This window comes from Ambystoma mexicanum, chromosome 2p, assembly GCF_040938575.1.
Source record: "Ambystoma mexicanum isolate Mex_15411 chromosome 2p, UKY_AmexF1_1, whole genome shotgun sequence".
In the NCBI taxonomy this organism is placed as follows: Eukaryota; Metazoa; Chordata; class Amphibia; order Caudata; family Ambystomatidae; genus Ambystoma; species Ambystoma mexicanum.
Window position 1 is genome coordinate 817,448,850 of NC_090923.1, and position 22,262 is coordinate 817,471,111.

Sequence of the window (22,262 nt, forward strand, 5' to 3'; positions counted from 1 at the left end):
CCTCATTGAAGGAGGAACCAGTATTGCCGACATATGATTTCGCAGATATGCACTGTTAAAAGGTTCCCATGCTCTCAGGAGCACTAGGTGGACTCCCACAGAAAACCAACAGTAACCATAGTGCGGAGTGTGCAGCAGTTCACCCCGGGGTGATGATACCAAGGGGAGGTGCCACTACTGTGGACCCCTCTACACCTACGGACATCCGAAGCAACTTTGCCTTGGAACTGCAGATGGCTCAAATGGGACTGCACTGTTGAGCCAACTGGTTGTGGTTATTGTTGTTGTTGGGGGTTTTGTTTGGTTTATTTATGTTCAACCTGAGCAGTGAAATGATGTACATCTGTGGGGGAAGCTGTATTGGAGACTGGGGAGTACTCTTGTGGGATGGAAAAATGTTTAAGCTGAACATACGGGTGGGTGAATGTGGGACGGGTTATGCTCTTGGGTGGGATGTTCCTATGGGGGGGGGCCAATGTGTGCACAGATGGGAGAGGCGGTATGCACCTGAGCTTAATGGCTACTCTTAAGATCATGACTTGAAATATCGGCAGCATTTCGATTTATCTCAGAAGACTTGGGATCGGATCCTATCCGTGTTGGAAGAAGATCTCTATTGCATATTTACAGGAGACGCACTTGATGGGGGATGAATGGGATAGGATTGTCGCCAGATGGGGTGGAGTTGGGTATGGATCCCAGTATTGGGCCTATGCGTGGAAGCTATTGGTGTGGATAGCTAGGTCAGTGCCCTTCAGACTCATTAAAGTTGTTTGGTGTTTGTTCATGGTTACATTGAAAACGGAGAGATCGCATTGTGAACTCGTATGCGCCAAACCATGCGCTTCCAACTTTTTTCGTTCACTAAATGGGAGATTCACTCCTTTTTGGGGAACGTTTTTGATTTGGGTGGTCAGGGACTTCAGTTGTGCATTTAATCCCAGCCTAGATAGAGGAGAAATTTGTGCAGCCCTCTCAACGGCACACTTTGCTGGTCGTTCTCTCTCCCTCTTTTGTAGACATCTGGAGAAGTATCCATGGTGAAAGTAGAGGATTTTCCTATTACTCAGCGCCACACAGGGTACACACTAGGATTATCAGTGCAATGGGGGGTGGGGAGGAAGAGTTCCTGGGTGAATTCTCAGGGGCTGCCTATACTGGTAGGATGATCTCAGACCACTCCCTGTTTGATGAGGTTTTCCATGGACATTTGGAAGATGTAATTATGGAATATCTTGATGTAAACATTGGAAGTGTGGATAATTGGAGTACAGTATGGGAGGTGCATAGGTGACGAAAAGGGGTGAAATTATTGCCCAGGTGGGAGGTATTTGTAAATACTTGCTGGGCGAACTAAATGCGTTGGAAGATAACATCCCTGACCTCGAAAGTCAAGATACTGATGGTGTGCCACAGAAGCTGGCTTGCCGTCTCTACGTCTGCAGTGAACTGTGGCTATGGGGTACATATTTCCAGGCTATACAGAGAAGGTGATACGTCGGGTAGAAAGGAATACGGAGGGACTTGGAGGTCTGCAAATGAAATCTGATATTTTCATTGCCTATTACTAGAACACCCTGTCGCATATAACTGTACCTAGAGTGAGTGAAGAGAAGGCAGCTATGCTGGATGCACAAATCCTATGGTGATACCTTGGTGCCTCCACTCCTCAAAGTATATGCAGAGGCCTATGATTCTGGGAGTTTGCCAGGTAGTATGCGCAAGTCTATAATTGCCCAGGCTCTCAAGCCTGGGAAGCCGCATGATCTGTGTGACTCCTACAGACCACTATCTATGTTGATCCACGACATTAAGATCCTTACTACACTTCTGGCGGGGTGGCTTAAGCGGGACATTGCGTCCATAATACATCAAGATCAGACTGGATTTTTTCCTGATGGGAATAACTTTTTGAATCTATGTAGACTCCTGTAAGTCCTTGATAGGATGCAGACACATACTGCTAAGTTTGATTGCTTGTCTGGACGCTGTAAAAGCTTTTGACTCTGTTTACTCCGCCGATGTATGTATGCAGTCCTCAGCAGATTTGGTATTGGTGAAGGGTTCTCTAGATGGGTGAAATTGATTTACTCGGAGCCTGTGGCTAGAGTTTGTACAGGAAGGCATGTTTCCTCTGCATGGCAAATTCAGAGGGGCATCGGTCAGGGTTGTGCCTTATCGCCGATGCCATCTATTTTGGCGTTGGAAATGTTAGGTATATATTTACAAGAAGAGTTTAAGGGGGGCTGGAATATTAGTTGATGGCGTCATTTTGTCTCTTTATGTGGATGACTGTCTCTTATACATTCAGGAACCAGTGCATAATCTTCCTCGGATACTTGAGGTACTAGATAACATTACTAAATTCTCTGACATCTCCTTCAGCAGGGAGAAGTCTTGCCTTTTCTTGTTGGATGAGATGCGTAACTATGATGTTGATGACATCCCAGTGGTTGGCATAAAATGGGAAGTTTATTTAGATATTTGGGTGTAAATATTTGGCACCGGATATAGAATATGCATACGCATAACACGGACAAGGCTGTATCTGTGATAACCGTGAATGGACTTTTGGAGTCGTTTGCCGCTCTCAGTAATGGGGGGAGGGTGGCACTGATTAAGATGGCGGTGCTGCCTCGCCAATATATTATTTCACTAATCTCATGTTCCTTGTTCCGCAATCATTCTTCAAGTCATTGGATTCTCTTCTCAAAGGGTTCCTCTGGGGCAATAAGAGACATAGTCATGTTGGCAGGTTTGCGCTTGAAATAGGAGGATGGGGGAGGGGGTGCAGCTACCATGGTTTGAGCTCTATTATCTGGCCGCACAATCACAGTACTTGGCATGGTGGTTGGCGGATGGGGAGACGCTGGATGCCAATATGATGCCTAGAGCAATACGGCCAGTGGTCCTCAAGAAGCTCTATGGATTGCGGATAGATGCTTCTCGGATAGGCGCTACTTTTTGATCTTGGGAAGAGATATGGAAGAGATTAATAAGATTCTTCTATTTAGAAATGCCTACTCGCCGCGTATGCCCTTGTCTGCGACCATGAACCTGGATATACATGCTGTTCAAAGCTTTAGGAAATGGGAGGAACTGGGTCTGGCCACATGTGGGGGTGAGGCATTCTGAGGGGAGTGTTTCAGAACTTCTCAGAAATAGTTGAGGAATATGGGTTGCATACTGGGCAATTAAGATATGAGGCTTATCAAAACAGCAAGGGCAAGATGGCTTGAAGAATCCAAGCATAATGATACACGTTGTCTCTTCTGTGATTTGGAGGATGCCTGGAAACCAATGTCCAGGATATACTCAAACCAGTTTCATGGTGTCATGGATCAAGGTGGCATGGGAAAGGTATTTGGATTTTGGGCTGGAAGATAAAAAATGGGATTGTGCATTGGTGTTTCTGAAACGGGTCTTTACGGAACACACAATTTTGACTCGTCCAATTGTATGTACTCTACAGAACAAAATGACACCATACAGACTTGCAAAATGTAATGGACCGACATCACCAAATTGTTTGTGGTGTGGTTGCGAACCTGCAGATTTCTTACATAGGTTTTGGGAATGCCAGATGGTTAAAACCTTCTAGCAGCAAATCAGATGATCAATGGAGGAGATTTATATAAGTAGATGAGCCTGGACTCCTTCTCAGTGTTTGCTTGGTATTTACCCTCACCTTGAAGATTCGGCATGTCATGAAATTCATGCATTTAGCCTGTATGTTCGCTAAAAGGAGAATTGCCATGGCATGGAAATTGAACGCTGGCCCACTTTATAGGATATGGAGGGGTGACCTGGCGTAATGGTCCATGGCAGATTCATTAGAATGGTACAGGGCCTTGAAACGAGGTCTTAGGGAGTCCACTAAAAAACTTAGAAGCATGGAAGGCCTTGGTGGAAGGTATGGTCAGTCTGTGGAATGACATGCCCCCTTGAACATGTGGGGTTATCCAAATCTTAGACTGTGCTTAATATGTTGACTTATGCATGACTGGATCTCATCAAGATGGATATAGGACCTAACCTGAATTGGACTGTCTGTTCCCACTTGTTGCCCTTCTTCTCTGGTATATTTGGATCTGGGCTCTGCCTGCTCCAAGATACAAGGTGTATTCTTGTTACATCTATGCTCAGCTGTTAATGTTATTTGATTTCTCCAGCATGAGGTCTGGCATGGATTCACATGCTCATGAATATTCCCCGTCGTCAGGCTGGGAATCCTTGGTAAAGAAAAAAATCCGTTTCAGTTTCGTTTCTGAACTGGATTTCAACTAATAACCAATCACTGGTCTCTGGGTCATACTGCCCCCAGCCAATGACGGTCCTCTGCCTAAGCCCCTCCTCTGGCAGCCTTCTTCAGATTTTTAAGTTCAAGTGTTGAGAGTCCTTGTGCTAGAGCTCTCGAGCTTTTACTGCGTTTTGCGATTTTTTTTTTTTTTTTTTTTTTCTCGAAGAGTTTACTCTTATTTCTTTGGTCAATCGAGCCTCAAGCTCCACGGATTCGACTTCCGATCAACAGGGACCCATTTCGGAATTTTTCTACGCCCCTCAAGGGTGAATTTTTGTCGAGTTTTCGCTTCTTGGAGGATTCTGGAAGATCTTTGAGGCCTACCCCGCGTGTATATAGCCCAGGACAAAGGAAACACGACACCTGGATCCAAGCTGTTCACGAGCTGCCCTGGATGCAAATTACAGAATGTCTTCAAGGAAGATGAGCGCACTCGGTGCCTCTACTGTCTTCACAACGACACATCGCATGTGGAGAAGGACTGTGCGTTTTGTAAGAATTTGTCCGAACGGACAATGAAGGATCGTCGTTCTCGACTCATCAACTGGCTGGAGGGGAAGAGCCCAGCAGCAGGTGAGAAGAAGAGGAAGTCTGAGCGGTCTTCTAAGACTTTTGAGGGCGCTCTGGTGACAGGGGCCCAACAAAAGGCAACACACAAAGTCTGCGGGCACCGGGAGCGCCAATGGTTCGGGCTCCTTGGCTGCCAGGCAGGGCGCAATGTCACCGACGCCATCAACCACGAGCCAACGCTCTGGCTCCGTGAAGAGGAAGTCGGAGAAACCCGGCAGCCGAGGGGGGAGCAAGGCGGCGACCCTCCTTCCAAGGTGAAGGCCTCAAGTATGCCCAAAGTCGCAAAGGCCCTGATTCACCCTGCTAAGGCCTAAATCGAAGGAGTCGTGGCGGCCCTGGCGAAGCCTGTGGAGGTTATCCCAGTGGAGGCAACTTCCAGGCCTAGAGTTTCCCTGCCACCCCAGAGGGAATCCTCTTTTTAGCCTATCTATAAAACCCCTGTGGAACCCTGGGTGGAGAAAGAGGGGGGGCACGGTAGCCATAACGGACACAGATACCATCTCTGAAGATGAGCTGGCTGGCGTCTCAAAGATCCTGGACAAGAAGTTCGAGGAAGTCCGTTCCTACGGGAGGGATCCCGACGAGGCGGATGTGGAAAGCGACGGTGGAGCTGACGAGGAGCTGCAGACCGTGGAGGAGACGGAGGATCCTACTCCCCAGTCGTCGCTCCCGTCGCAACCTATGCCACAGGACAACTCGGGAGCAATCTTGACGGCTATTCAGGCCCTGTGTACGGAGATAAGGACAAGGTTGCCCTTACCCCTAGCGGACAATCCAGCAGCGCCTGGACCGTTGGGAAGCCCACCGAATGAACAGAGGCGAATCCATCCCCCCCCCCCCCTCCTTTCCAGCCTTCACCTCCTTCCCCTCCATCGAGGGATGAGACAGGAACGGAGACAGCGGGGACGGATGATGGTGGTGACGATGGGACGGGGATCTCCCATCACCTCCTGCCCGAGCCTCTACCACCCCCCCCCGGACAAAATTGGCTCCTTTCATGTCATGATCGCCAGGGCTTCGGAGCTCTTCCAACTTTGCCCCAAAGAACAGAAGAAGGAAGGTTTCCTCTACCAATGACGGGAGGCCAAGAGTAAGATGGTCCTCTCATTACCGTTACTAGACGACATCTGGGACGAAGGACTGTTGCTACTCAAGAACCCGTCCACAGCTCATGCGAATAGGGACCGGTATGAGAAGAAATACCGGGTCCCAGATTCGGCCCCGATGTGCCTTAGAGCTCAGCTGTCTCCTGATTTGGTGGTCTCCGCAGCGGCCAAGAAGAAATCGGCAGGGGCGACGGGATCAATTTCCACTTCCCCACCGGACGGTGAGGGGATGAAACTGGATGCCATGGGGTGACGAGTCATCTCGTCGGCGACGACGACCATCAAAGCGGCCAACACCCTTGTGATCGTGGCGCGCTACGACGGGGAGCTGTGGTTCAAGATCGCTCCCCTCCTGGACTTCCTCCCAGATGACAAGAGGGTGGAAACCCTTGAAATCCTGCAGGAAGGCAAGGTGGCTTCGGACCACGCCATCACGGTGACCACGGACATCACTGACACCGGTTTTCGCCAGATGGACAACAGCGTTTGCCTTCGCCCGGGTGGTTGGCTCAAGGCCACCGATTTCAGTCAGGACGTGCAGACCAGAGTACTGGACATGCCCTGAGACGGGAACAACCTGTTCGGCAAGGCAGTGGACGAGTCGCTGCAGGCCATCAAGGCGGACACTGAGATGGCCCGGGCCTTGGGTTCTCTCCATCAACGACGTCCACCCTTTCGGACCCCCAGAGGCAAGTCTCAAGGTGCCTCCAAAGGAATTGGTGGTGGTTCCTTGTCGTACCGGCAAGCGGCCCGTTCTTCATCGCAAGAGGCCTACAGAGGCTGCAGCAAGGCCGGAGGACATCGTCTCCAAGGCCTCGACGAAGCAAGATTGAACCGGCCGTGGCATCGGGCCCCCGCCCCGGTGGGAGGCCGGCTGGCGAAATTCGTCAGCCTGTGGGAGTCAATATCCACCAACCGTTGGGTGCTGGATGCGCTGGTCCATGGACACACTCTGGAATTCCAACGAATGTGTCCTCATCTACCACCTGTGGCCAGGAAAGAAAACCATGTGCCACAGCTACTTCTGGAGGTACGAGCAATGCTGAAAGTGCGCGATAGAATTCATCCCGAAGAGGCTCCGGAATGTACTCGCGGTACTTCCTCATCCAAAAGAAGACCGGCGGTTGGCGACCCATCCTGGACCTTTGTCGTCTAAACAAATACATAAAGTCACAGATATTCCGGATGGTCACCTTTCAGCACGTCCAGGGACAGCTAGAGGAAGGGGACTTCCTGTCGTCGCTGGACTTGGAGGATGCCTACTTCCACTTCCCCATACTCAAAGGACATTGAAAGTTTCTACGATTCATGGTCCAAGGACGACACTATCAGTTCAAGGCCCTTCCCTTCGGATTGAAGTCCGCACCCAGGGTCTTCACCAAGTGCCTGGCACTGGTGGCTGCGCCTGCAGGGGATCCACATTTACCCCTACCTGAACGATTGGCTCATCCGAGCAAAGTCAAGGGAACTCGCCGTCGATCACACAGCGAAGACCGTCCAACTGCTCACGGATCTGGGATCCTTGATCAACTTCGCAAAATCCCACTTCGTACCGTCGCAAGATGCCCTGTTCCTGGGAGCCAGACTCGACACAGTGGCGCAATTGGCTTCGCCGACAGAGGAAGGGACGGCTGTTGACCATGGACATAGCCAGGGTGAGGTCCATCAAGTCCCTACTCGGCATGATGTCATTGTGCATCTACCTCGTGCGCCTTTGCAGGTTGCGCGTGCGACCACTGCAGGAGTTCCTCGACGCCCGTTGGATGCAAGCAGCAGGCAGTTTCGAAGACGAGATCCCTCCTGCCCCCTCAACGAGACATTCCGCCAAGCAATCGGGTGGTGGGGCAACCACGCACATCTAGCGGCGGGTATGGACTTCCAGACCCCGAAACACCAGGAGACGGTGACGACGGATGCCTCCCTGGAAGGAAGGGGAGCGCACACCAGAGATCTCCACACAAGGCCTTTGGCTCCCGGAGGAGAGGTCACTACACATCAACGTCCTGGAGTTCCGAGGCGTGTTCTGGGCCCTGAGGTCGTTCCTCCCGTCCCTCAAGGGCTAGGTGGTGAGGGTCTTCACCGACTACACCACCACAATGTTCTACATCCGGAAGCAAGGGGGCACCAGATCACCAGCCCCGGAAGCGCAGGATCTGTGGCACTGGGCCGTTGCCCAGGTCATGTTCCTGGTACCCTTCCACCTGGCAGGAGTAAAAAACACTGTTGCTGACACGCTCAGCAGGGAGCTGCGCTCGTGCCACGAGTGGGAACACCGGCAGGATCAAGTGGAATTGTTTCAACGGTGGGACAATCCCCAGATCGATCTGTTCACGATGGCGACAAACTAAAAGTGCCAGAGGTTCGCCAGCAGGTTTCCCCAGCCGGGGAGCATGGGCGATGCCTACTCATTCCCCTGGGACGGCCTGTTCCTGTATGCGTTCCCTCCGTTGCCATTGCTGCTGCGACTCATCAGTCAACTCAGACGGTCCCGGTGCAGTATGATCCTCGTCGCACCGGCGTGGCCGATGCAGATCTGGTTCCCGGACCTTCTGGACATGTCAGCGTCTCCCACGGTCAAACTACCGACGGACGCTGATCTTTTTTGCCAGGGGAGGAGGTGCCATCCTCCACCACGACCCAGGATCGCTGAACCTGCAGGCCTGGCTCCTGCAGCACTAGAGTTCGGAGGGTACGATATCCCGGTGGACTGCAAGGAGGTGCTTGCAAAGGCCAGGGCGTCCTCGATTCTCATGTGCTATGGACACAAATGGAAGAGGTTCTTTGTCTGGTGCCGTGCACAGACGATTAACCCTCTGTGGATTACGGCCCCTCAAGTGCTGCCGTACCTCCTATCGCTGGCCAAAGCGGGGCTGACGCATGCCTCCAAGATCCATTTGGCGGCTATCTCCCGCTAGACCAGAACTCGGGGGCGGTCATCTCTGTGGTCTCATCGCCTGGTGAAGGAGTTCATGAAAGGACTGTTCCGCTCATTCCCGCCAGTGAAGGCTCCGGCCCTGGCGTGGGAGCTCAACGTGGTGCTGACCAGGCTCATGGTGGCGCCATTCGAGCCTCTGCATTCGGCACCGTTGAAGTTCCTGTCATCGAAGACAGCGTTTCTTGTGGCCATCACCTCTGCACGACGAGTGGGAGAGATCCAGGCCCTCTCCTGTAAACCTCCATATCTGACATTCCACGAGACGAGCGTAGTGCTGAGGACGCACCCCTCCTTCATGCCCAAGGTGCCGTCGGACTTCCATTTCAACGAGCCCTTGGTGCTACCTGTTTTCTTCCCGTCGCCGGCTGAGAGGACTTTGCACTCGCTGGATGTGGCTAGAACGCTGAAGTTCTACGTGGACCTCACGAAGGCTTTCATTTGTAGATGGCTCTCCGGCTGCATCATCAACTGTCACCGGTTGGCAAACCGACCGTTGCCCGGCCGTCCGAGAGCCCATTCAACCAGAGCGATCGTTGCTACTACAGCGTTCCTGTCTGGTGTGCCCCTGCTGGACATCTGCAGGGTTGCTATGTGGAGGTCGACGCACACCTTCACGAGATAATACTGTGTCGACCGGGATTCCAGGGAGGAGTCCAGAGTCGGCCAGGCAGTGCTGCACAACCTGTTCACTTGAAGGTGAGCCTGGTGAGGAGGTAAGAGGTGCTTAGTGTTGAGTTGTTGAAATGCTTAATGTTGAGCCTTGCCACCTCCCGTGGTTGTGCATGTGTGTACTACTATGTATTCTTGTATTTATGAGCATATGAATCCATGCCAGACCCCATACTGGAGAAGGAACAAGTTACTTACCTGTAACTGTTGTTCTCCAGCATGGGTCTGGCATGGATTCACATGCGAACCCTCCCTCGACCCCTCTGCGGCTCTTCTCTTGGTCCTTCTGCCACTTAACGCGCTACCAAATCTGAAGATGGCTGCCAGAGGAGGGGCTTAGGTAGAAGGCAGTCATTGGCTGGGGGCAGTATGACCCAGAGACCAGTGATTGGTTATTAGTAGAAAGACAGTTCAGAAAACAAACTGAAATTGATTTTTTTTCTTTACCGAGGATTCCCAGCCTGACGACTGGGAATATTCATTAGCATGTGAATCCATGCCAGACCCATGCTGGAGAACAGTTACAGGTAAGTAACTTGTTCCTTATTTTATTTTATGACAGTGTTGTATAATAACCCTAAATGTTCTGCATTTGCTGTTTTTTATTTCAATAAAGTTAAAAAAAAAAAAATGTACCCATTTTTGTAAACGATGCTTGTAACACCTCCAAGAGAAGTTTCTTCCCACTGCAGGCTTTTATCAGTCCATCTTAAAAAGATCCTCTTAGTGGGAGCATCTATTTCTCATATGATAACATTAGTTTTTTAAAATTGACAATGTTCAACTCTGAAGAGGGGTCATGGCACCCTCCTCATTACAATTACAACCAATCAGTATCTGTTTCATAATATTGAGACTTGTGACTAGGCAGTATTTTATTCCATGCTGTCAGATTTACAGTATGGCTGATAGTCAGAATTCTGGAGTCCGCTGTTGTGCGCCGAGCAAGATGGCCGCCTGATGCGTGAGCTCCGTGGCGAGCGGACTTCATAACCCTGTTTTTTGGCGCTTTTCCTATCTGCTGCCGTGTACGGGGCACACGATTCTACTGCCACGGCTTCGGGGCTCCTGCGGACCCGATCCTGCAGCGAATCGGAGCCGGGAAGGGCTTTCCCCGACTCCGCAGCACCCATCCCCCCGCCTGCGGCGCTCCTGCGCGCCTAAAACTCAGCCCCGGCGGAGGGTGGTCGTACCCGCCTGGGGCCCTGCTGCGCTGCTTCCCACATCTGCCGGGCATCGGTGGGGGCCGGCGTGCCTCATCCCTTCCGGCGGCGGGGTCGATGGGGACCTGGGATTGTGACCCGCCGGCCGGGCTGCTGCTTCTGCTGGGACGGTGCGGCCTGGGGCGCGCTGCCCCCGTGTCCCTGGAGGGACGTCGGGCCTGTGACGCGGCCGGCCCGCTCCCCCCCCCCCCTGCTGCATACTTCATCTTGGGCCCTCCTCGCCCTCTCCGGAGGATCTCCGCGGCCTGTGGGGAGGTCGCCGGAGCCTCTCCCCCCGACAGCACGCGCTGCGCTGCCTCCGGGGGCGACCTTGCGGCCGCTGCCTCGGTCCTCCTGCGGCCCCTCGGGCTCCGCTTGGCCGTCCCCCCTCCTGGGGTGATCTTGTGGGTCGCGGCCGGCCCCGGCGGGGGGTGGACGAGTCCGCCTGGGGGCCTTGCTGAATTCCTCCCAGCATCTGCGATCTGCTGGGGGGGGCCGGGCTTTTGTTCCCCCTAGTGCCGGGTGGCCTGGGGCACGCTGCCCCCACCATTCCTGGTGAATCGCCTGGACTGATCCCTCTTCCCAGCTTGGGAGTCGCCGTGGGGTCTCCTTTTCCTTCTTCCTTGGGACCCAGCAGGGGGGTCGTGGGGACCTCCCCCCCCCCCCTGCTTGCACGCGCTGTGCTGGTGGGGCGGCGCGGCCTCCAGGTGCGTGCTGGGGAGGCTCCACTGACTTTTTATGCCTGAACTGCCGCCACCCTGCCTCGGGACTCTGGGGTCACCCCTCTTTGGCGGGTCCTCCTCTCTGCGGTGAGGGGTGTCTGAGGCCACACAAGCAACGACCACCGGCTCCGCTTGGTGAGCCCTGACCTTCCTGGCTCTCCTGCTTTGAAGCCCAGCTCTTGCTCTCCCCCCCCTTGGGGGGCTACTCGGCCTTCACCAACTCCACATTGCTTCTACCTTGGCTGGAATCCCTCGTTCTGTGTGGCCCTATCGTTCACTGGGGGCTGGCCTCTCCCCGCCTCATTGCTTTGGAGGCTACTGCCGCTCCACCCGGAGTGATACTCTGCAGAAGGGTTCCGTCAATACCGCTGGTCCCCACTCTTCCATCTCTGGCTGTCTTCCACACCTTCCTGATCGGGCTGGAGCCCTGCAGCCGCCACTTCTCCGGCATAGTCTCGTGGCCACGATATTCCCTGCTTCCCTTTCTTGTTACGCACTCTACCTGGATTATTGACTTGCACGGCCTGGGATCCCCCCCGTCTCCCTCTCGGGGCGGCTGGTGGCTCCCCTTTACCCCACTCAACCATCACCATTGTCAAAATGACCAAGGGGGGCGCGAGGAAACAGAGCTCCATCAACATGTTTGCGAAGGCAGCTGTGAGATCCCCGGAGGACTCCATTGAACAGGCCCCTGTGGCGTCATCGTCCGCAGTGGCACCTGAGTCCCAGGGCATGATGGACTTTATCAGGGAGGGTTTCACTGCCCTACACTCAAAACTGGATGATATGAACGGCACAATATCCTCAATCAAAGCCCACATCGAGAGGACCGATAGCCGCGTGTCTGAGGTCGAGACACGGGTCGGCTCCGCCGAGGATGCACTGGGTGCACTGCGCTCCGAGGTTGTCGCTCTCTCGAGCCGAGTCCTCGAGGTGGAGAAGAAGGAGGACTTGGAATCCCGCTCGAGGCGCAATAACCTTCGCATCATCGGGGTCCCTGAGAGCGAAGTACACAAGCCAATGGAGGACTTCGTTGAGCACACATTAATGTCACTCCTGGATTCGCCCAAGCTCTCCCCCCACTTCGCTATTGAGCGGGCGCACCGCTAAACCCAGACCCGGGGCTCCGCCTCGTCCCATCATCGCCCGGGTCCTGAACTACCGGGATCGTGATACTCTACTCAGAGCCGCAAGGGTCAAGGGCGAGCTCTTATTGGGGGGTGCGAGGATTCATCTTTACCCCGACTTCTCGACTGCCGTCCAACGAGAACGCAAGACTTTCCAGGCTGTGAAGCGGAGACTGCGAGACCACTCCATTAAATATGCCATGCTCTACCCCGCCAAACTGCGCATAGAACATGCTAATCAGGTGTTCTTCTTCACGATCCCGGAGGAGGCCTCCAAGTTTATGGACGAACACTTCCCAGGTTGACTTCCTTCTTTTGTCCACAGCTCTGCAGCTTCCCCCTTGGGCCCTGCGGGGGGCGGCCGGGTCCGGCCCTTCCCCGTCATCGGTGCCGCATTGATCCTCTCTCCCGGATTCGGCTTGTTCAAGTTTATCCTTTCATTTCAATGATGTGCCATACTGCTAAGTGCAAGACACCCTGTCTAAGTTACATTTAATGTTTGTAGTTGCACCTTGAGCTCTACTGGTCCTGCTGCGGCCCGGAGCGCTGCGGCCAGCCCGGCCTACAGGCCCCCAGGCGCTGATGCCTCTAGTTTGGTTTTGGTTGAGGGGGTTTGGGATTGTCATTCCTCTGTTTGGGAGGGGGATGTGGGTGGGGGTGGGACATGTTTGGGGTTTTATTATCAGAAAATTGGCACTGGCAGCGAAGGCGGACTGGGGTGCAGCACTCACCCATTGGTCTAGGGCACCTTTTTTGACTCCACCACTACCACATCTATGGCTGAGGGGGACGTAACCTTTATGAGTTGGAATGTTCGGGGGTTGGGGAACTATAGAAAGATGAGGCAGCTCCAGCTGCAGGCTGAGCGCCACGGGTCCAAGATTCTCTTTTTGCAGGAGACACATGCTCGCATGGAACAATGCGTGCGCTTCGCCAAAACCTGGGGCCCCCATAGGTTCTTTACCGACTTCTCTACTCAAAGTCGCGGGGTCATGACCCTTATTCACAAGAGTCTCCGGTTCACCCTCATTTCTTCACATATTGACCCCCTGGGCAGGTATGTTCTGTTACACGCCACGCTTCAAGGGAAAGAAGTGGTTTTGCTGAACATTTATGGCCCCAACCTCGATGACCCTGAGTTTTACAGACAGGTCACGTCCCTTCTAGATGGCTTCCCCCTTGTTCCAATTCTCTGGGTGGGGGGGACTTTAATACTATCTTCGATGTAGCCATTGATAGATCTGGGACCAAGCCCCGTCATCTCTCCAGGGCAGCCTATGCTGCATTATCATCTCTGCCCCGCTTGGCCATGGTGGACGCATGGAGGTTCTTTTACCCCGATTCTCGCATTTATTCATTTTACTCTTCAGTCCACGACTCATACTCCCGAATTGACCGCTGGGTGATCTCCAATGTCTTGGTTAAAGACGTGAAACAGTTAATGATTTTACCCAGAACCTGGTCCGACCACTCTCCAGTGACCATCACCGTGAGTTGGGCCCCCGATCCTGGCCGGTCCCGCTGTTGGAAACTGAAACCCGTCGCCCTTCTTGATCCAGAGTTTCATTCCGAGCTCGAGGACTCTATTGAAGAGTTCTTCGAGTTAAACGCAGGCTCGGTACCATCAATAGCCACACTATGGGAGTCTTTCAAGGCCTATATTAGAGGGATTGCGATTTCCAAGGAAAACGGAGTCCTCAAATCAATTAGGAGAGGCCTAGCCGAGAGTGAATCCAAGCTGTCGACCCTGGAGGCTGCATGTTCACTTCACTCTTCTCCGGGTAACCTGGCGGCCATTGGGATGGAATTGGATACATTTCGCTCCCTGGCTGATCGTGAACAGAGGTTTCTGGACAACCCAGGTATCGCGCGGAAATACGGGGAGGGCGAGCGCCCTGGTCGATTCCTCGCGAGGTTGATCCGACATGAGACAGGTTCCCCACACATTCTCGGGATTGAGAGACTGGACGGCTCTTTGGCTGTCTCCTCCCGGGACGTCAACACGGAATTCTTTAATTTTTACGAGTCCCTATACTCCAATTCGGACGAAGTATCAGTGGAAGAAATCGACTCCTTTCTCAGATCCCTTCCCTTGTCAACTTTATCCCCTGAGGCCGCGGGCTCTCTTGACTCCCCACTTACACTGGAAGAGCTCTCCGACGCTATCGATTCCCTATCCTCGGGGAAAGCCCCCGGCTCCAACGGCATCCCAGTCGAATTTTACAAGTCCTATAAGCCACTTCTCCTTCCCCACCTGTTGGCTGTGTGGGAGGAGTCGGTCGAGACAGGTGTGTTCCCCCCTTCACTACGTGAGGCCACGATTGCAGTATTGCTAAAGGCTGGCAAACCCCCCTCGCATTGTGGATCGTATCGTCCGCTTTCCCTTATAAATTGCGACGCCAAAATATACGCAAAGGCCCTGGCTCTCAGGTTGGCCCCCATCCTACTGTCCATCATTCATTCCGATCAAGCGGGCTTTGTCCCGGGGCGGTCCACCTCCCTGAACTTAAGGCGTATATTTAATATAATTGACAGGATTAGCCCAGAGACTCAGGCTGTAGCGGCTACGCTGGACATGCAAAAGGCCTTTGATTCGGTTTCATGGCAATTCCTTTGGCGGGTTCTCGAGACCTGTAAATTTGGTCCCTCCTTTCTCTCTTGGGTCAAGCTACTTTATTCGTCCCCCGTGGCTAGGGTCCGTACAGGTGACCACTGCTCTCCTTCCTTTGGGATCGCCAGGGGGACGAGGCAGGGGTGCCCATTCTCTCCCTTGGTTTTTGCAATTGCCATAGAGCCCTTTGCGGACATGCTTCGTCATCGCCATGCCCACAGAGGCCTCCGAACTGCCGGGAGGGCGGACATAGTGTCCCTATATGTGGATGACGCGTTGTTGTTCATTCGCTCTCCATCCCTCAACTTGCCTCCAGTGCTGGAGGATATCATTTATTTTGGCCGGGTCTCGGGCCTTAGGGTGAATTGCTCGAAATCCACCCTTTTCCCACTCACGGAATGCACTCCCCCCCCCCCCCTGACACTCTGGGATTCACATGGGCTCAATCCACATTCACTTACCTGGGGATAGCAGTAACGCGCCAACAGGCACTAACCTTCGAAGAGAACTTCCGGAAATACCTTACACTCCTGTCCGTTAAGGTTTTAGCCTGGGACAAGCTCCCGATTTCTCTCGCGGGCAGAATGGGTCTATTGAAAATGGTGGTGTTACCTCAGCTGCTTTACAAGTTTGCCAACGTACCCTTGTGGCCAGGCGCGGACTTTTTTCGCGACTTGACTCGTACAATTAACTCCTTCCTTTGGCACTCGGGAGCGGTCCGGCTTAGGTATGAGACCTTGTCCACCCCCATGGCCAGGGGGGGCTTTGGTGCCCCTGATTTTCTCAAATATTGGCTAGTATCCCAGATTCAATATATCTCCCATTGGTTTAATACAACTGACCCCCCCCCCCCATGTCCGGCTCGAGAAACTTGCGGTCAGTGATCGCGAAATCCGCTCTTTGGTTATACAACCCGCTCCTCAGGTACTGGATTCACAGAGTCCGGTCGCCTGCACATCCCTTGCATTAGCCAAAACATGGAAGCTGCTTGGAATAGCCCGTGCCTTCCACGGCAACCTTCCCCTCTGGAACTTCCTTCCGGGGGTCCCCCAGGTCACACCACTTACTGTTCGTCGCTGGGCCGAGGCAGGTTATGAGCTGTTGCGGGACGTGTTTGACCAGGGCATATTCATCGAGTGGACTGATCTTCCCCTACCCTTGAGGAGTGACCGGAGTGTCTGGCTTCAATACGCGTCTCTCCGTAAGACCCTTAAGCATAATTATCCAACATTCCCTGCGTTACCACCAGACGACCCGGCCATTGAGGAACTCACTTCCCCCTCACCCATGAAAGGTAAAATCTCCAGGTTATACTCCATGCTGCAGTCCAGATCCTCCCCAGAATTTTCTAAACTCAGGGGGTCTTGGGAGAGGGACCTGGGGGTGGAAATGTCAGACGACCGCTGGGCACCTATATGTGACCGCACTCACCGGGTGTCCTTTAATTCCCGATTTAAACTCATCCAGTTAAAAGTGCTGCATAGGTTCCACTATACTCCGGTCAGATTGCATCGCATGTCCAGTGAGCATCCATCTAGTTGCCCTCGATGCGGGCATGATGACGCGGACTACATCCACATGATCTGGTCCTGCCCCTGCCTTTCACAGTTCTGGGGAGCGGTTTGCTCGACGGTATCTGCTATGCTTGATCACCCCATTGATCCTTCCCCAGCATTGTGTCTCTTCCATGACCTCCCTGGTCTCCCTCGTAACTCCAAAAAACTGACTGGCCTCTGCATGCTCTTAGCGGTTCGGTCCATCCTGCTCTGCTGGCTTCGCCCCTTTCCCCCCACACATGCCCAATGGTTAAAGGCGGTTACTTGGGCCTCTGACTCAGAGGAAACTTGGTCTCACATGCAACCTACCCACTCCAGGCCTAGGGACATCTGGCTTAGGTTCCGCTCCTACTTGTCCGACCTTGACATGACTCCGGTTGCTTCCCCTCCACCTGCTCTTTCTCACTAGTCTGAGAGCTCCTCCCATATTATTTTGATCAGTCTCCCCTCCCCGCATGTCGTTTGTAATTCTGTTTTTGAATCATTTAATGTGCAATCTCCGTATGACTGTATCATGATTTGTATTGTCAGTCTGTACCTGCTGGGCGCTGTTCGCCTGTTGTTTTGCTGCCACGCTGCCTAATAAAAAAGAATTTAAAAAAAAAAAAAAAGAATTCTGGAGTCAAAATTCTGGTTCCCGTGGATTATGCATAATGGGAATTATCCAACAATCTTTTCATGTTCTGACATCTCAACGACGCATACTCTCAGAAATGCAGTTTTAAACACATTTATTTGAATCCTCATTAAACGGTAACAATCTTTTCACTAACACATTGGGGTCATCACGAGTTTGGTGGTAAATCCGCCAGAATACCACCCAACAGACTTAATTTACTGCCAGATTACAAGTGGTGGTGGCGGTGTATGTGAGAAACCAGAAGGTGTCTCACCCACTAGTCCCTGGGTGGTCGGGACACGGGTATCGCTTTTGGATCCAGGTCGTAGGGGTGGACCAGTGTGGAAGGATCACCTGGGTGAGCGGTCTTCGGGCAGTGGGAGTGGTATGCCGGACGGTGAGACGCTATATCCTCCTTAGAACATGTTTACCCAATCCTACCCGGTAGGATATTTACAAACTCTGCCCCCCCGGACCCCTCTTTACAATACAAACACTTCTCACTGACAGCCCGCTCTAAGGGAAAACAGACTAACACCGGAGCCGTGTACCTGATGTGCGCACACGCATACACACACACACACACACACACACATACACACACACGCCCCCCCCCCCGGGGTACTGTCTTTGACTCCAAGAACAAAGCGCTTCAGTGAAAGCAACACAGCCAGTGTGTTGGAGGGATACAGGGCCGGTCTGTTTTGAAGCCAAGGTTGCAGGCAGCAACATTGTATGGTGAGCACTGGAACGAACATTGTTAAAACGTGTGTGAGAAGAGACGCAAATTAAGTTAAATTGCTGATGGTGATTGAACTTTAAAGCAAACTACAACCTTTGATAGAGTGATCTGGCACTGCGTGGGTGCTCAATCAAAGGTCTCTGAAAGGTAGCCAACTAAGAAGTTATAAAAGTAGATAAAGTTGGTCTGAGCCCGGCAGAGGGAGATCAATTGAGAGAGAATGAATAAATGTGAATCGAAGTGGTCCTGCAATGGGTCAAGTCAAATCCTGCTCAGTCGAAGGTCTTCGATTTCGATGAAGTAGATAAAAGTTTGGAAAAGTACATGGATTTGGTCTGAGCTCGACATAGGGAGATCAAGTGAAACCTTTGTGTTAAAAGTGGGTCTGAGCCCGGCTGAGGGGGCCCGGAGGTGAGTCGAGAATCACTCAAGAAGTTGTACACGAGAATCCTGAGGAGAAAAGAACTTTTGAATGTTTGTCGCATTAGGACCTTTGAAGTAAGAGACTTTTAATGGCAAAGAGACTTTGACATAGAAGGCCCTGATACTGAGATCTGAACTGCACCCTTGTGCTAGAGAAGCCGGAGACTGTGCGAAGCTAGAGTGTGCCATCTTGTCCCGTGCTGAAAACTTGAGGAAGGAAGGCCAATGGCTTGACTATCCTGACATATTATTTCTTGAACACTTTTCTTTTTGCTTAACTTTGTTGCCCGCACTATTTCTATTTAGAAGTAAGGATTGGCAATAGGTTTATTAGTATAGGACCTTTTTTTTTAACACTTTGCTAATTTTAGCACTCTGCTAGGACTGCGTTGTTATTATTTGATGGTTGTAGCTTGCTCCCATTTTTAGATTTGGGATTAGATGGGCATTTTTTCAAACCCCATCGAAGTTCAATAAACGCCTTTGAACAGTCACTTGTGTCTATTTTAGTGTTTGATAACATGCCTTCCTTGCACGGAGTAAGTCCCCATTTTTTCCAGAGTCCATTGTACTCCATGGGGCATTTTTGGCGGAATTACTGCAGCGGATATTCTGGTGCAATGATTCCAACAAAACTTGGCGGAAAGCCGGCCTATTGATTTGCAGCTCATGGCTGGCAATGAATCCTCCAACTTTCTGCCAAACCTGTAGTCAGTGTGGTAATGCGACTGTAATGGTATTACCACTGCATTGTTACTCCAAAGCCCATCTCGTAATGAGGCCCATTGGGTTTAACAAAGCTTTCATATGTTTTTATTCTGTACAGCGTCTGTTGAAAAGCAAACCATGAAAAGCAGGTTCAGGGTGCAAATAAAGCACATATTCATATTAGCATTAAACACTGAACAGTGTTTGTACAGTATGATATGTACAAGAGCAAACAAGAACATAAATTAAACCTTTGTAACTCTCTTTGTGCTCTGCTGTGTTCATAGAAAAGATGTATTTTAAACATAACTCAGCTTACTGGCTACTCTGAAGCTTCCCAGGTGTCATTTTTATCTGATGTTTGTATTCAGAGTCAAATGCAATTTAAATGGTTTCATATTTGTTTGTGTGGGTTACTTGTGCTGCAAGTAAAACATGTCAAATTCAAAGGTTATTAGTTCACATAAGGACATGCTTGAATATCTTGCCTTGTCTTGTGAGCTGTTCAACACAGATATGTGCATACAGTATGCATCACTCCATACTCCTTTCCAAAGTCCAAGAGGATCAGGATGCTCTGTCTAGCATACCTTGTGTGTGTAAGACCTGAAGTACCATGTGGAATAGAGACTGCTGAAAATACAGCATGAGCAAGGCGAGTAATGCCAACCAAGCATGTACGTGCTGTTCACAGATAATGCTAAAATTGAGCAAGGACCAATATTGACTGCAGTGGCAGCAGGACAATGGTACCGTCTGATTGCCATTACTTTGATGCCTGACCCCAAGATGGAAGTTAAGCCACTTTACCCTTTGTTCTGCATTGGGTGAGTCGAGTTAGTAGAAATGCCAAAACACATCAACAAAAGTGGCAATCAAGGACAGTGATCTGGGAAGTAGATGAAACCCATTTGACTCCACCAATAACACGACTCGGGGAGAAGGGTCAGACAGGCCCACCAATCCTAATGCTCATTGGAACAATTAATGCACACACGAACATATAAAAGGAGGCATAATCAAACTAGTAGTGTGGATGTTTAGGCTAGTGATCTAGAGAGTTGGTATGTAGCAGTGGGATGTCAGAGGTGGCCAAGCCAAGTGAGTGAAGCTAAGTATAGATTTAGTGAGTCAGACTTCAGAAGGAATAAGGCTTGTAGAGGAGGCCACAGCAAGGAGACTGCTGTGAGCCTTGATCCAAAAGCTGACCAGCCAGCACTAAGTTTTGATAGGCTTTGGTGGGCACAATTCCAAGAATACAGCCCTTGGTTGGGTGTTAAAATTACTATATGATGAAATGAACCCAGTTAGGTGGGCGGAAATCCTACCCAGGAGATCCCTGGGGAAAGAGGAGAGAATTGCGGGTCTTTCCACAGTAAGAGCATGAGGAGTCCCCCAGTTGCAAGAGGAGAAAAGCCCCAAGTTCCTGCAGTGGCAAAAGAGCACAAGATCCTTTAGGACAAGAGGGGAATCAGCCTGTGTGGTGCATTAGTGAGAGTGCATTCTGGCTAGGGAGTCCAGAGGACAATCTATCGTATGGTTAATCTGCAAAGGCCAGGTTAAGAAGTGTGCTGGGGTACTTAAAACTTCCAGAGACTGAGGGAAATGAAGGATGAGGTTGATGCCTCAAATGTCTAGATTGGAATAGGTGCTGGACATTGCCTTAAGACCTTAGATGTGATTAGCGTAGGTTTTTCATTTCAACTGAATTATCCCTCCATCGTGACACTGTTACCTGAGATTCTTTGTTTTCAGTTGATTCCCCACTCTGATAGCCATTCTTCTAGCCACTTTCTGCATAGAAAAATAAAGGTGTTAAAACATCCTGTGTTGCATGATCTGTTGTATTAATTTTGTGACGGCGTAAGGCACTACACCTCAAGAATGTCTCTGCGTGCTCTTACATCGGGGCAAGAGATTAGGATCAGCAGTCGAAGGGGGCGACAAGTAATATCCGATTTTTAAAATATTTCTTTAGATAAAAAGTAACATTACCGAATAAGTCTTTATGTGCAAGGTCGTTCTGGCTTTGATCAGAAGTCTGAAGGGCTCTGGGAATGGGTGATATGTAGCATCTTTTGTTAAGTTGCTAACAACGTGTGCTGCAGCGTTTTGCAGAAGTTAAAGGCCATATACAGTTGCTTCAGTGACACCTTCATAAAGGGCTTTGCAGTAGTCAACCTTGAACCCACAATAGCTCTGGCTTTTGTGGCACTATGAGATTCTGATAATAAATGTTCTGATTTAGCAAAGCAACATTAGGCAAATTAGTTGACAGACAAGCTTCTTTACTGCACTTTGCAGTTTAAACTCCATATCCTGTTAAAGAAAATTCTGGTTAGGACTCCAGGACTTTGGGGTATAGCGAAGGAGGGCTAGTGAATACAATCTATATAATCTCAGTTTTATCTTTTATCTAGCGCCAGCTAATTCACAGACATCCATGATTCTACTGATAGGAAGACTTGTCAAATGTTTCTACCGATGGACTGAGGGTTGTTGTCCAGCTTGAAGACGATGTGTGTCGTCCACGTAGTTTGGGAATTCTATTCGAAAATCAACTAAGATATAATTTAAGGGTTTCACATTCAGGGTAAACAAAATTGGCGAGATGAAGGCACCTTGTGAAACACTGTGCTTTATAGCAACTGGATTGGATACTGAGTTCCCCAGTTTAACCGTGGAAATTCAGTTACTAACAAAGGATTCTATCCAGGTGGTAGCCTCCTCAGAGACACCTATTTGTTGAAAGCATGGGATTAGGATTGCGTGGTATAAATGATCAAACAACGCAGAGAAATCTAATGGCATCAAAAGACCAAGGACACCTTGGTCCATGATGTGAAGCAGAGAGTCCTTCACATCACAGTGCCAGTTCTGTAACTCTTAAAGGTCGGAATCCCGACTGGCAGTCTCCAAGCAGAGAGACCGACCCCAAAGGTGGAGACAAAAAAGGGGAAGATGAGAAGGTG

At 51.0% G+C, this 22,262-nt stretch overlaps 1 protein-coding gene across 1 annotated transcript in view; it reads left to right on the top strand.

Annotated features, from left to right (window-relative positions):
- LOC138566826 (SH3KBP1-binding protein 1-like) overlaps positions 1-22,262 on the top strand; it is a 557,645-nt gene that overhangs the window by 110,947 nt on the left and 424,436 nt on the right. The window lies entirely within an intron of this gene.